This window comes from Kryptolebias marmoratus, linkage group LG22, assembly GCF_001649575.2.
Source record: "Kryptolebias marmoratus isolate JLee-2015 linkage group LG22, ASM164957v2, whole genome shotgun sequence".
NCBI lineage: Eukaryota > Metazoa > Chordata > Actinopteri > Cyprinodontiformes > Rivulidae > Kryptolebias > Kryptolebias marmoratus.
In genome coordinates this window covers 12476747-12489060 of record NC_051451.1, presented here as the reverse complement: position 1 = coordinate 12489060, position 12314 = coordinate 12476747, and positions in this window count along the sequence as shown.

Below are 12314 nucleotides of genomic sequence, written 5' to 3'. Positions count from 1 at the left end.
ACAGCTTCACCAAAACATTGTAATTTTAAAAAATAGTGTTGAAAGATTTATTGAAAATGGTGCCTTTCAACAAATGACAAAAGTTGCATTCACATTTCACATAAGTGCAAAAATGCCTCATTATAAAATTACTTGTTCAGAGATTATCAAAGGAGTTATTAAATGGAAAATGTTGAAAAACATGCATTTGTGTTTTCAACTAGTTTCAAAGTGCAGACAGGCCAAAGAGTGCTTGGTCACTTTTGTACTTTTTGGAGTAACTGGAGGGTCCTTTTTTAATCGAAGCACAAAGTTTCTTATATTATTTGTGGCTATTTTTATTTTTTTCATGGGACATCAGATATTAGTAGTAAACAGACTCTGTATCATCTGACATCCGAAACTGACACAAGCAGGATGGTCTAAAAGGTTTATTTGTATTATATATATGGCGTAGAGGAGCGGTGGAGAGTGGGCAGGCAGGTGAGGACAGAGGTGAGTATTTTTTTGTGGGAAAATGATCAGCAAACAGGTGTGACTCAGCTCTGAGGTGTTCCAAGGCAGTGAGGAGCATGAGAACCAGGAGGATTCATCTGTCTAGCTGTTTTAAACCAGAGATGATTCTACGCACAGGAAAAAAAACAGAAGTGAGGTAATTACAAAGAAATCTGAGAAATCAACAGATGTAATAAGTGCATCTACAGTTAGCCACTAGCAACCACAGATGTGTCGGTACAATTTACCATCAAGGCATCATGTAGCAGTCTGAGCTGATCTCATATAGCAGGAGGTTGGAGAAATATTGACAACAGGAACCATAAACATATTATAATACTAGTCCAGGTGTCCACACCTCATGTTGTTGGGAACTGAAGCCAGCAGGAACCAGTTTAAAGAAGCTACCATATTGCATTTTTGGAACCAGTATTTGTGCACTAGTGATGTGGGGTTTTAAGTCTGACCTACTCCCCAGCACAGAGTCACGGTGTTATATGATTGTTCATTTAGGCATTAAATAACGGATTACTGCTAGATGTATCAGAAAAGAAAAAAATTGAACATACATCAGCAAGGGGAAAACTACATTAATCAACAAGAGTCAGCACCTAAAAAATAAATGATTTTAGGTGCATTTTTTATTTTGAATGAGGGCAATATCCCGTTCAGTAACATAAAGGTGGTAGGACTTAAAATGTGTACTGGAACCAGCCAACAGGGTAGCTGGTTCTGTTCCGGCTTCAACTACGGAGTTTCACTTTGATGTCTACTAGATTAACAGTTTTTAGCTCGAACAGGATGTGAGTTTGCACCAGGAAGTGCAGAGCAGGGTGACAGCCAGCTCACACCTCCACCTGCAGGAGAAAGGAGGGGAAAAAGAGATTGGGACGTGCAACATTGTCACAAGACACAGAAACTGCATTTCCAGCATAACATATACAGCAGATACTGATTTATGTAGTGTAAAATTTACGAGTGGCAGGGGGAAAAAAGCCCATTTTTGAATGACAGCATTGGTTTGAGACTAAGAGTGATATTCGCATTAAAATTCTTCAGTAAGAAGAAGAAGAAGACAAAAAAGAAAAAAAAAACACTTTCAAAGAGTGTCAGAAAAGTGCTTGAAACCCATGAGGTTTGGCAGTGGAATAGTCCAAATGTTTTCCCTAATCGAATGAAAATTACATCAACAAAAATATAAAAGTTGGAGGGTGTTACTCAACTTAAGCTTCCAATTTCCTTTTTTTTTCTTCCTTTTATCCCTCTTTTATTTTCTCTTAAAATGTGAAATTTGCCGAAACATGAGGACAATTACAGTAAAGCCCACCATAAAGATGGGGGCACTGGGAAAATAAACTGATCACAGACCCTTGAACAAATCTGGTTTATTTTACAAATCTTCCTCTGAACTCCTGCCAATGTTTCCTCCCAGAGCAGTTTCATGTTTACACCTTGAAAATTGCTCGTATGATCCAGAGGGAAGAGACTCCAGCTTGTTCCTTTCCTTTGTTCTGCCCGAGGACGCTCGGCTGAGCATCACACCTCAAAAGTAACATTAGAAATATCTAATTGGGTAAAAAAATGCAGGTCATTCTTTTGAAGTTTTGCCTCTTTCTCTGTGGGTTTTACACTCCATTCCATTTACAGTAAATTTGTGGGGAAAATACCCAGTAAGCTATCTTCTTTGGTGTCTGTTTGAGACTAGAACCATTTTTTTTAAGCACCAAAGATCATTGAGGCATTTTATGGCTTTTCTCATTACTGAATTTTCCAAACAGTGTGTGAGACGCAGTAGTGCGCGGTTGAATTATTCAGGGGTACAGGGGATAAGGGCTCAGGGCTGATGTGTTATACTGCACAGCTGTAAAAGGGTCCTGAGGGAGACGTCAGAGGACTGCCATGTCAGAATGTAAACTGGGTTCTATAACATACAGACGAATGGAAAAGAAACATGAAAAAACTTGAGATAAATTATGTTTTAGAGAGACGAATTCAAGAAAAATCAGTTCAGGTTTAACTTAAGATTAAAGTAAACACTTTAAGTGAAATAATTTCTGAAACATGTGCAGGTTTACATGAAAAGTCAATGAATTTTTAATGGTCAAATAAATATCCTCAAGCCCAGTCAACAGTTTAGACTCATGCAGTGAGTCTACATACTAAAAGACTTAAATGGTTAAATAACAGTACATTATTGTATCTACAGTATGTTCTTATAGAACTAATCATTAAAACCTAAAGAACTGATAAAAGGGAAGATATGAGACAAAGTATAAGAGCAGAAAAATACAGTGGTTTGGCTACTCAGTCTACATTTTGGTTTTGCTCACTTTGTGTATATCTGTTCTTTAGACTTGGTACTTTTTTGACTCACTCTTTTGCTCGGTTTGGGTAAAAAGTCTACTTGGTTAACTTCAGTCACAAAAGTACAATGTTAAGTTTAAAAAATGTTCTTATTTGCGCTCTTCTCCCATAATTTATTTTTCAGTTTTTAAAAAATGTAAGTACTGAAACTAAAAATACTTTTGCCCACCTTTTTAAATATTTTTCTAGGTTAGGATGCTCCAACAATTATTTGTCTAAATGCAACATTTCATTTAAAAATATACACTATTAGTAAAAAAACAGTAGATTACTGGCAACAATTATCCAACAGCTACTGTTTATTATTTCACTCTGAAATTATTATAAAAGTAAGTACAGTGATATTAATTGCTACTGTTGAATAAAATACAGCATAAAACTTTTTTAAACGGTAACCGTAAATTATGTTGCTGTGCTACTTACCATATTTATTACAGTCAAAAATGTTTTTTTTTCAGCTGTTGATGTAAAAATCAATTAAAACCAACAAGTTCGGACTTGACAAAATATTTATTGGGCAGTTCCCATGCACAATACTGTGTACCTATTTGTTTCTGAACTCAGGTCAGTTTTATTAGTTTTTCAGACCAGATTTCTACGTAATTTAAGTACAAATGAAACACCCATATGTAATTGTCAGATTGGTTTAAAATTCAAAAACAACATTACACTCCCAGGAGAACAAATTTGTTCGAAAAGATATTTCCTAACATATTAGTAATGCAAGCTATTAATCACATTCTTGTGCTTATGGCAATCCTGTCACCCATGAGTTATGTCCATGAACAAAACCATAAAATAAACAAACACACACGTGTTTATATTAAAGGAGGCAGTCCTCTCCTCTGCCCCAGTGAAGCCAGCCCTTGTTAAGTTATACAACATCACCTTATAGACAGCTTTTATGACGCTTGGAACTGTTCATTATTCTGATTTTGCTGTGTCTCGAGCAAACCTTTATGAGGTGAAAACATTGTTCTTGGTTTGTCTCTACAATCGTGCTAACGGCCTGCAGAATCAAGGTTAGGTGTGAAAGCTGAAGTGACAGCATATGACCTCAGCCCTGCACAGAACTGAAAGTGTGTACCATATGTGAATATGTTTTGTCCTCAGCCTATACAAACCCCTGAGCCTAATGGTTAGAACAATTATACATTCCTCCTCTGATCTTGTATCACAGAAGACTTGGTTTCGCTCCAGAATGATTCAATCAGCTGCAGCAGGTCTGCCGTCTCTGAAAAGATAAATTATGCCATTACTGCTCTGAACTGGAGCGCTGTGCTCCAGGAAAACAGTACAGCTACACCGGGCTTAAAAGGAAACGTCACTAATTACCTCCTTTTTGTTTAGGATAATATTGTTAAGTCATTCATCATTGTAAACGGTGCCACTACTCTTTTATTCTCTTTCTCTAAAAAAAAGACTAAGTAAAACAATCCCTCAAACAGGCTTTTTTTTGTCAAAATGAAACCTCAGTAAAGAAGAGGCCTAGCATTCCTTGAAGGAAGTGCCTTTAATGCAGAGTTTTAGACTAAAATCATCTTATGTCGAGAGATGAGGGAGTCATAGTCGTTTTGGTAAACCTTGAAAATATTGTTATGTACAGTCTCAGTTGATATTGCAAAATGTCACGCTCAGTGTATGCGTTGTGAATGAATCTCAGCTACAACCTCATCAAACTTTAGCTCAGTATGTGTTATATTTTGTCTACGGAACTGACAAATGAACACATGCATACACATATACACACAAGCAAAATGATATTGCCACTTTGCCTTTAGTGGCAGACGATAAATTATAGAAACTTAAATAATTCTATGCATAGAATAATTTTTAAAGCAGATCCTATCACGTGTCTTTCAACAAATTACTGTTTGTTTTGTTTGTTTTTTTGCTTTACATTTTACTACTTATACAGTAACATCTTAGTCTGTTTGATTACTTATTTGTTAAAAAAGAAAAACTATTACTAGGGTTTTTTATTTTTAATAATTATATTTGAGCAACACTATTGAAGTAATGCATAAATACAAACTTTTCAAATTACTTCACATAGTAGAGGAACTTGTAGTCTCTTAGTTTCAGACTCGACAAAATCTAATTCTTCACACCTCTGCTCATTTCATTTTGATGATAGCATGCGATGACGGCACACAGCATGGCAGCTCTCACATTTCCAATAAGCTTGGCACAATGTGGATCCGGACTATTAATATCCCACAATGCCAAGGCCACTGTGGTGGCATCTGTCTTCTTGAGCCTATACCTTTTCCTCCTACTCTCCCCCCACACCCCCACCCTTATTTCTCTCTCTCCTTTCCTTCCCCCCATCTCGCTCAGATGGACTTTGCGGTTCTAAGACTCACAGCTTGGTGAGAGACGGTTTGAACTTCTGCCAGCAGCCACACACCGCTCTGGTTATTTCCATCTCTGAAGAGTAAATGAGAGGAAATTGCAGAATATCTGTGAACCTCTGAAAAACTTTTCCAAATTTCTGAACAGAAGGGACAAGGCCAAAGTGTCGCCTTTTGGCAAGCTTTCATGGCAGCTAAATATATTTATGTCTGTCCTAAATAATCTACAAAATACTTATTTGATTTCTAATTTCCAAAGCACTCTCCTCATGTTGCCTTGCCCTATTCTCTTAGATTTGCTCTCGCCGGCACATTTGCGGTCTTTTTAGAATAAACTCAACATTTATCATTCTTACACATGCCAACCTGGCTTTCATTTCAAATTTTCCCTTCTATAGGCCATCAACAACAGTGATTGAATCTGACCCAGCACTCCACACTAACCTTTTCTTAGAATTTCGTTTGCATTTATTATGAGAAACATTTTGGACAACTGTTTGGCTGCTCATAGCGCTCGCGTTTCATTAGTTTTACTTGTGCTTTAATTGATCTTTATTTCCCTTGATTATGATCATAATTAAACACCAGAAAGCTGTTCAAGCTTCCAGCCATCTGCCAGGTTGGATGATGGGCAGTATCAGCGAGGGTATATGGGTACAAGGCCACCATCGTACACTCTGCCAAGAGCCCAGGCCTCAAAATGCTCAATCTAATGGGCTGTTCTTAGGTCAATTAGATGCAACAGAATTACACAATGTTTTCTGTACATATTATTTTGTTTTATTTAATAATGTAAACCAAAAGTGAAATCTGTCGTGAATGTGCATTGTCGACTGAAAAAATTGTTGCCATTTTTGCCCATGCTTATGAGTGTGTGTGTGATCATTCATCATTGTGTTAGCAAAATATCTCATGAACCACTGGATACATTTTATTGAAACCTAATCATTCAACGCTTATCTGTAACTGATTATTGTTTGCAGTTAGCTCAATTCAAGATGGTCACCACAAGTAACCAACGTTAGAGACACATAAATGGCTATAATTTTATCAATTTTACAGATATTGAGCCAAGAATTAGTGAGATAGTAGCTGAAAGTTATTCTCAACACAGATTTTAAGCCCTAATAGGTTGCATGAGATCTTGCGATATTGCATGAGATTGTACGTAACATTAATATCAAGATTTGACCAAAACAACCCTCACGCCTATATTTCACAATATAAGATGTGCTTAGTCTAAAACTCTGACATAAAAGGTTGTGGGCAATGCACTTCAATTGCATCAAGTGATTACTGATTTGAGTGCAGTTATGTATTTTTTAATCAAAATTTTAAATATAACAGCAACTCTCAATTGTTTCAGGATTGTGCTTAACTTTTTTGTCATGATTTTTAAATTTTTCCTATTGTTGTTCATGAACAAATTCGTTAAATTTTTTACAACGTCCATCCCCATTTTCAGCAGAGTTCTCCTTCACAGTACATCTGGTTATATTTAAAACTGTTCTGATTTGTACGTCCATAAGCATATTTATCTAAAATCCCTGAAGGACACTTCATCACTGGGCACAATCGGTACCATCAACTCTTAACCATTTCAACCTCATTAACGGAGGTTCTGAGAATGAGGCCACACTGCTAACATATGGCTTGGATATTTGGTAGACTTTCAGCCCCCCTGAAAGTATAAACAACCTATTCTAGTTGCTGAAATTCTCCGCAACATTGATGGATCTCAAATGGCACCAACCATTCAAATGGCTCACTTGTGAGTCAAAGATATCCATAGTCATTAAGTCAAAAGGCCACATCCTCATGATGAAAAAAGATGCCATTAAAAACATCTATTTTACATTTTGATTTTCTTCGGATTATGTCTTCACATTAGATTTATACTCATTCCGATTTTTATAGTTCAGGCTCTACTCAGCTCAAATCGAGTTATGAACTTAATCAATCCGTACGCTCCCCTACCATTGACTGTTTTATGATTGGCCGAGGTCGCCAGGTTTTATTGACCCAATAACCTCATATGAAAATGGCTGAGTGTGTTTGACTAGGAGTGGAAGAAACGAGCCTGGCAGGAAACACAGGGGTGCACAAGTCCGTCACCTCTCGGTAGCACCTGCTAGTTAAACACATCATAAATGAGAGCTGACGTGAACTAATTTCTTCTGATCCCTCCACAGTTGTTGGCTGATGGTGAAGAGCACTCCATAAAGGCGGTCATATAGCGTAGCTGATGTAAAACTGGGCCCAGGTGAGGAGGTGGGACCTACATGATGGATGAAGTGGGAATCCTGCCCTTTTTCCTTCTGTCTTATTCCCAGTCTCTGTAGTCTATTCCATCTCTTTCCACCGGGATGAGGAGACACATGAATCTGCTCTTGACCTCCGTGAGGAAACAAAGTTGCCGTTGCCACAGCTGCGTGATGAGCAGGTCCTCATCCGGAGGGAGCGAGCATGGTTCGGCAGCTCAGTTTGGGAGTTTCTGCCTCAGTCAACAGATCCAACAAGCAGTGGAATACAGATGTGAGAAGCTGGAGGATAGAAAAGTTTTTAAGCACATGCAAGACATAAATTAAAAATAGAAGAGAAAAAGACGTGAATTTATCCAAAAGGGAGATTATATGAAGTTCAAACATGCAGTCTTCACCACAAGACTAGAGAGATCCAAATTTCCCAAAAAGAATCAACATCAATCATTAAGTTTTACGTCTAAAAACCTGTGAACGCATAAATTAAAAGCTTAGCATTTCTTAAGGGAATGCATCTCACCCACTGTCCTTTATGTTGGAGTTTTAAACTGAGATAATTTTTATGTTTAGAAATGACATTTTAAGTTGTTTTGGTCAAATCTTGGAAAAAAAAACAAAAAGAAACTTGTGCGACTACCACATCAAATTTTAGCTTAATATCTCCAAAATTGACTGAGTTACTGTATATCCATGTTTGTGTTTACTAAGGTTGATTTGATTAGCTGTGGTGGCCATCTTGAATTGTATTTATTCCAATAGTTAGGCAGTTGTAGATGTACATTTAATGATTACTTTTTGAAAGATTTATTCAAATCTGTCTTGTGGTTCATGAGATCCTTCACAGACTGTTAATGCCAAGGTTTTAGGTAAAGATGGAGTGTAATGTATAGTGCTGCAAGTATGTGTTAGGGATTACCATTTTAATGGCAAAGTGGGTAGTGTCTAGTGCTCAAAATATGTGTTGGGGCAACTCCTACCAGATGCCACACCAAATTTCAGCTCAATATAGCCATTTTTGTGTTCTTTAGGGTCATTTGGCTGCGGAGACCATCTGTTATTGGGTTGATTTCAAATGTTATTTAGTTGTAGATCTAGTGTAAATCTAGTGTAATAATTTAAATCTGGTGATTGCTTTCTCACTAGGATCTGTCCACTGACTGATTCATGAAATATTTTGCTAACAGACAGACATGCACATGCACATATACATATACATAGACACAGGCAAAAACATTATCCACCATGGCTAAAAGATCGACACTAATAATCTCGGCTTTTTGTCAAACAAATAAAAAGGCCTTTTTTTAACATAAACTTTATATTTGTTCCAAACTGTTAAGATAACCATGCAAAAGCCTGTTCAAAAGGGTAGTAAATTACATTAAAGGATTTAACCTGTGTGACAAAATTTTAAGAAAGGTAAAAAAGAATTCAGCGCCATGTGGACACTCAACATGTCATGCAGTCCACTGCTTCGGTGCGTTAACCACTGTGGCCCATGCAGTTTTAACACATATGGCTTTCCTTAGATCATTACTTCCATTAAGTCATTAAGCCTTGGCCTAAGCACAGACTGTTTGTTAGGCACATTAAAGAGTTAACACTTTCCGTCTTCACAACCCGACAGGCTGCTAAGTCTGCCGTGGCATCTGACACATCGTTCCATCCCTATAATTAGGAAAATTGCTCCTAACAGGTCCAGCATTTAGTAATAGTCTCATTTCTTCCATATTGCTCTGACGAGAGCAAACTGCAAGAAGATGTCCCCATGAACTCTTTGCACCAAACCCCTCCTGTGTCCGTTCAGGTTTGATCCACTATCTCCCCCACCTTGGCCACATACAAACACACACCTCTTTCTAACAGCCCTAATGAGCAAACACACGCCACACACACCCATTTTTTCATAATCTTTACCTTATTTTTGGAGGCCTTTGATAGGGCAGCTATCACTTTAGACTTTTTCAGAGGGAGTTATTGCTACATGTGAGGAGAGTAGAGGGCAATTTGGGAAGAATGAAGGATGGTGAGACGATTCAGCAGAGAATAGCACGACAAGCTTTCATCTTGCCCCCCCTTCACCCAGTACCCAGTCCTCCATCCCTTTACCATCACACACCCCCTCTTCTCTGACCAAATTAAATTGAAACCAGATGGAGCAGGGCCTGGTCTGTGCGTTGTGTCAGATTGTCATGGCGCATTAACCATGATTTCACATTGAAACGGTCTGCCTGACCAGAAAAAAAACAAAAAACAAGAGGCAGACAGAGGTAGAAAGACAGTGGGGTAAAGACTGAAAGAGGAGCAGTTTCAAAAGTAGATAAAGAAAAGAAAGTTTCAGAGAAAATGAGAAACAGAGAGACAAAGGACTGAGAAATATGGCAGCGCTGCTAAAAGATCAATCCCACTGGTCGCACAGCTGGCGCATCCTGATGATATGAACGCCATATGACATGGAGACAGGCTTGCATCGAGGAGGCCCAGGATGGTGCCATACCTTCACAGACAGGATTTAACACTCTGCATAAATCTGAATCCAAATCCAATAAACATTCAACAGCTAAACCTAATTCTGAATATTGCCTGGAAATCAAATCTGCAAAGGACAAACATTTTTTTCTATAAAACTTATTTACCACTGGTACAGAGCATCACTTTGCTTAATGTTAACCCCAGTCTATAGGGGTTTTAAAATCCTTAATGATCAAGTTGCATTTCTCACAAAAGGTAAAATATTTTTTTACCCTTCACATTGAAATTTGAAATTGAAATTCAAAATTTGAAAGTGATGGTGAATCCTGCACAGCACAGGATATTAGTTAGCAAGTGTAGTACAGTATGAAGGAGCACATTGCATGAATTTAGGAAGGACGTGTAAAAAAAAAAAAGAAAAGAAGAAGAGTTTTGAAAAACTATACCATTATGATAGCAGTATTTTGCAGCAAGAAAAGTGAAAGCTAAGGGTCAAATAAGCCTGGTGAGAGCTGGTGAGATGCTGTTGACACAGGTTGTCTATTATTCAGTGAGAATTGCAGGTGGTGATTTTAATATTTATTGAAAATTGTATTATTTACTTAGACCAAAAGCCATGGTTTTATTCAAACAATGTACAGATTCCACTGTACATTGGAACATTTGGACCTACATTTAAATAGTAGGTCTTTCTGGAGTGGTCCAAAACATTCAGATTAGTCAGTGTTTTGTTTATGACATAGGCTGCATTGACTTAAATTAATGCCTCTAAGAATAAAAGATTTTGCACTGTAATATTGATTTTTGTTTGTTGTTTTAGCTTTTTATGAAGTGCCAGTTTGACAAATTATTGGTGACGTTAAGATAAAATGAAGTGTTGAGCTAAAATGTCTTTGCTTTGAGACTTTTCTTTTTTTTTTGCCTAATTGAATAGAAATTGCGTGTCACCTTAACTAGGGAGTTAAGCCAGGCTGGTAGTCAAACTTGAATGTTTGTATCATTCCTGTTTTTAAGCTCTGTCCCTCGCCATCCATGCCAAGGCCATCCTTCATGTCAGTTTCTGCTGCATTTTAGACAACTTTTACATCGTGTCTATTTTCAGTCAAATAACAGTGAATCTTGGGGACTAGGGGGAGTAGCTAAATATTGGACGATGACAAAGTGTTCTGTTGTACCAAGATAAATTTATTCCAACAAGCTATATTAGCATGTTGAAATAGGCTTTTAGGTTTTTTTAAGCAGGGTAAAGTAAAATTGTGAACTGAACAGTTTCATACACTGAGCAGTTTAATCAATTAAACAATGCAGATCAACTTAACTGAAATACATTTTAGACAACTTACTGTTTTATTAAACTAAAATAGATTCTTACAACTAACCAAAAGAGTTCAGTCAGTTAAACAAACATGGAGGATTACACAACAAAGGACTGATCAAGGGAACATAATATATTTTAAAGTTAAATACATGTTAGATTTGCAGTGTGCTATTAGTAACATAATATTCAGGATCTGCCTCTGTATAGCTATAATATGATTTTCAATTTTATACTCATACTTATTCAAGTATATATTGTTTTAACATGCACACGTTAAAGCATTTTCTCTTTTTAGTGTTACAATATTTTTTGTAAAAGTTACTATGTTTATACATATATAAACAATGATGAAATGAAATGATTGAATCGTGATCATCTGTTGCCAAATAAAGTTTAGTAAGCATCATCAGACATAAATGAGCTGTATTGATCAAAGACTCTTTAGGATTGTTAACTTGTGGTTAACAACTGCAAAATTTCAACTATTAAAGAGGCTGCTTAAACGAGTTTGAGATTAGTTCAGGTCACTTAGGATTGAGTTTGTGAGCCACTCACTTGGCCAGATGTCAGATCCGAGACTGAATTTCTTCTCTGAACATCAGGAAAGGTGAATTGGGTAGAAATCCATCCAAAACAGCTGGAGGCTGCATTAGAGGTGTTTTTGGCTTTTAGGGCTCATGGTGTTCTGCTTGGATAAGGGAATGGCAACTGACATAATAGTTTATATCAGTGGTGTCCAATCCTGGTTCTGGAGGGCCTCTATCCTGCATGTTTTAGTCGTTTCTCTGCTCTTCAGCAGGTCTTTAAGTTCTGCAGAAGCCTGTCACTCACTCAGTCATGCAAATCAGGTCTGTCACAGCAGAGAAACACCTTAAACATGCAGGATAGTGGGCCCCAGGACCAAGATTGGACACCACTGGTCGATATGAAAGTCAATGGAAAGTTCAGAAATAATGCTGTATAAAAGCATTCATTGTATAGTTCAATAAATTTAATACTCACAAAATATTTATTTATTCCTTTTACGATAATACTGTGATGTTTAACGGTAAACTCCAGCCAGCAGAAAGA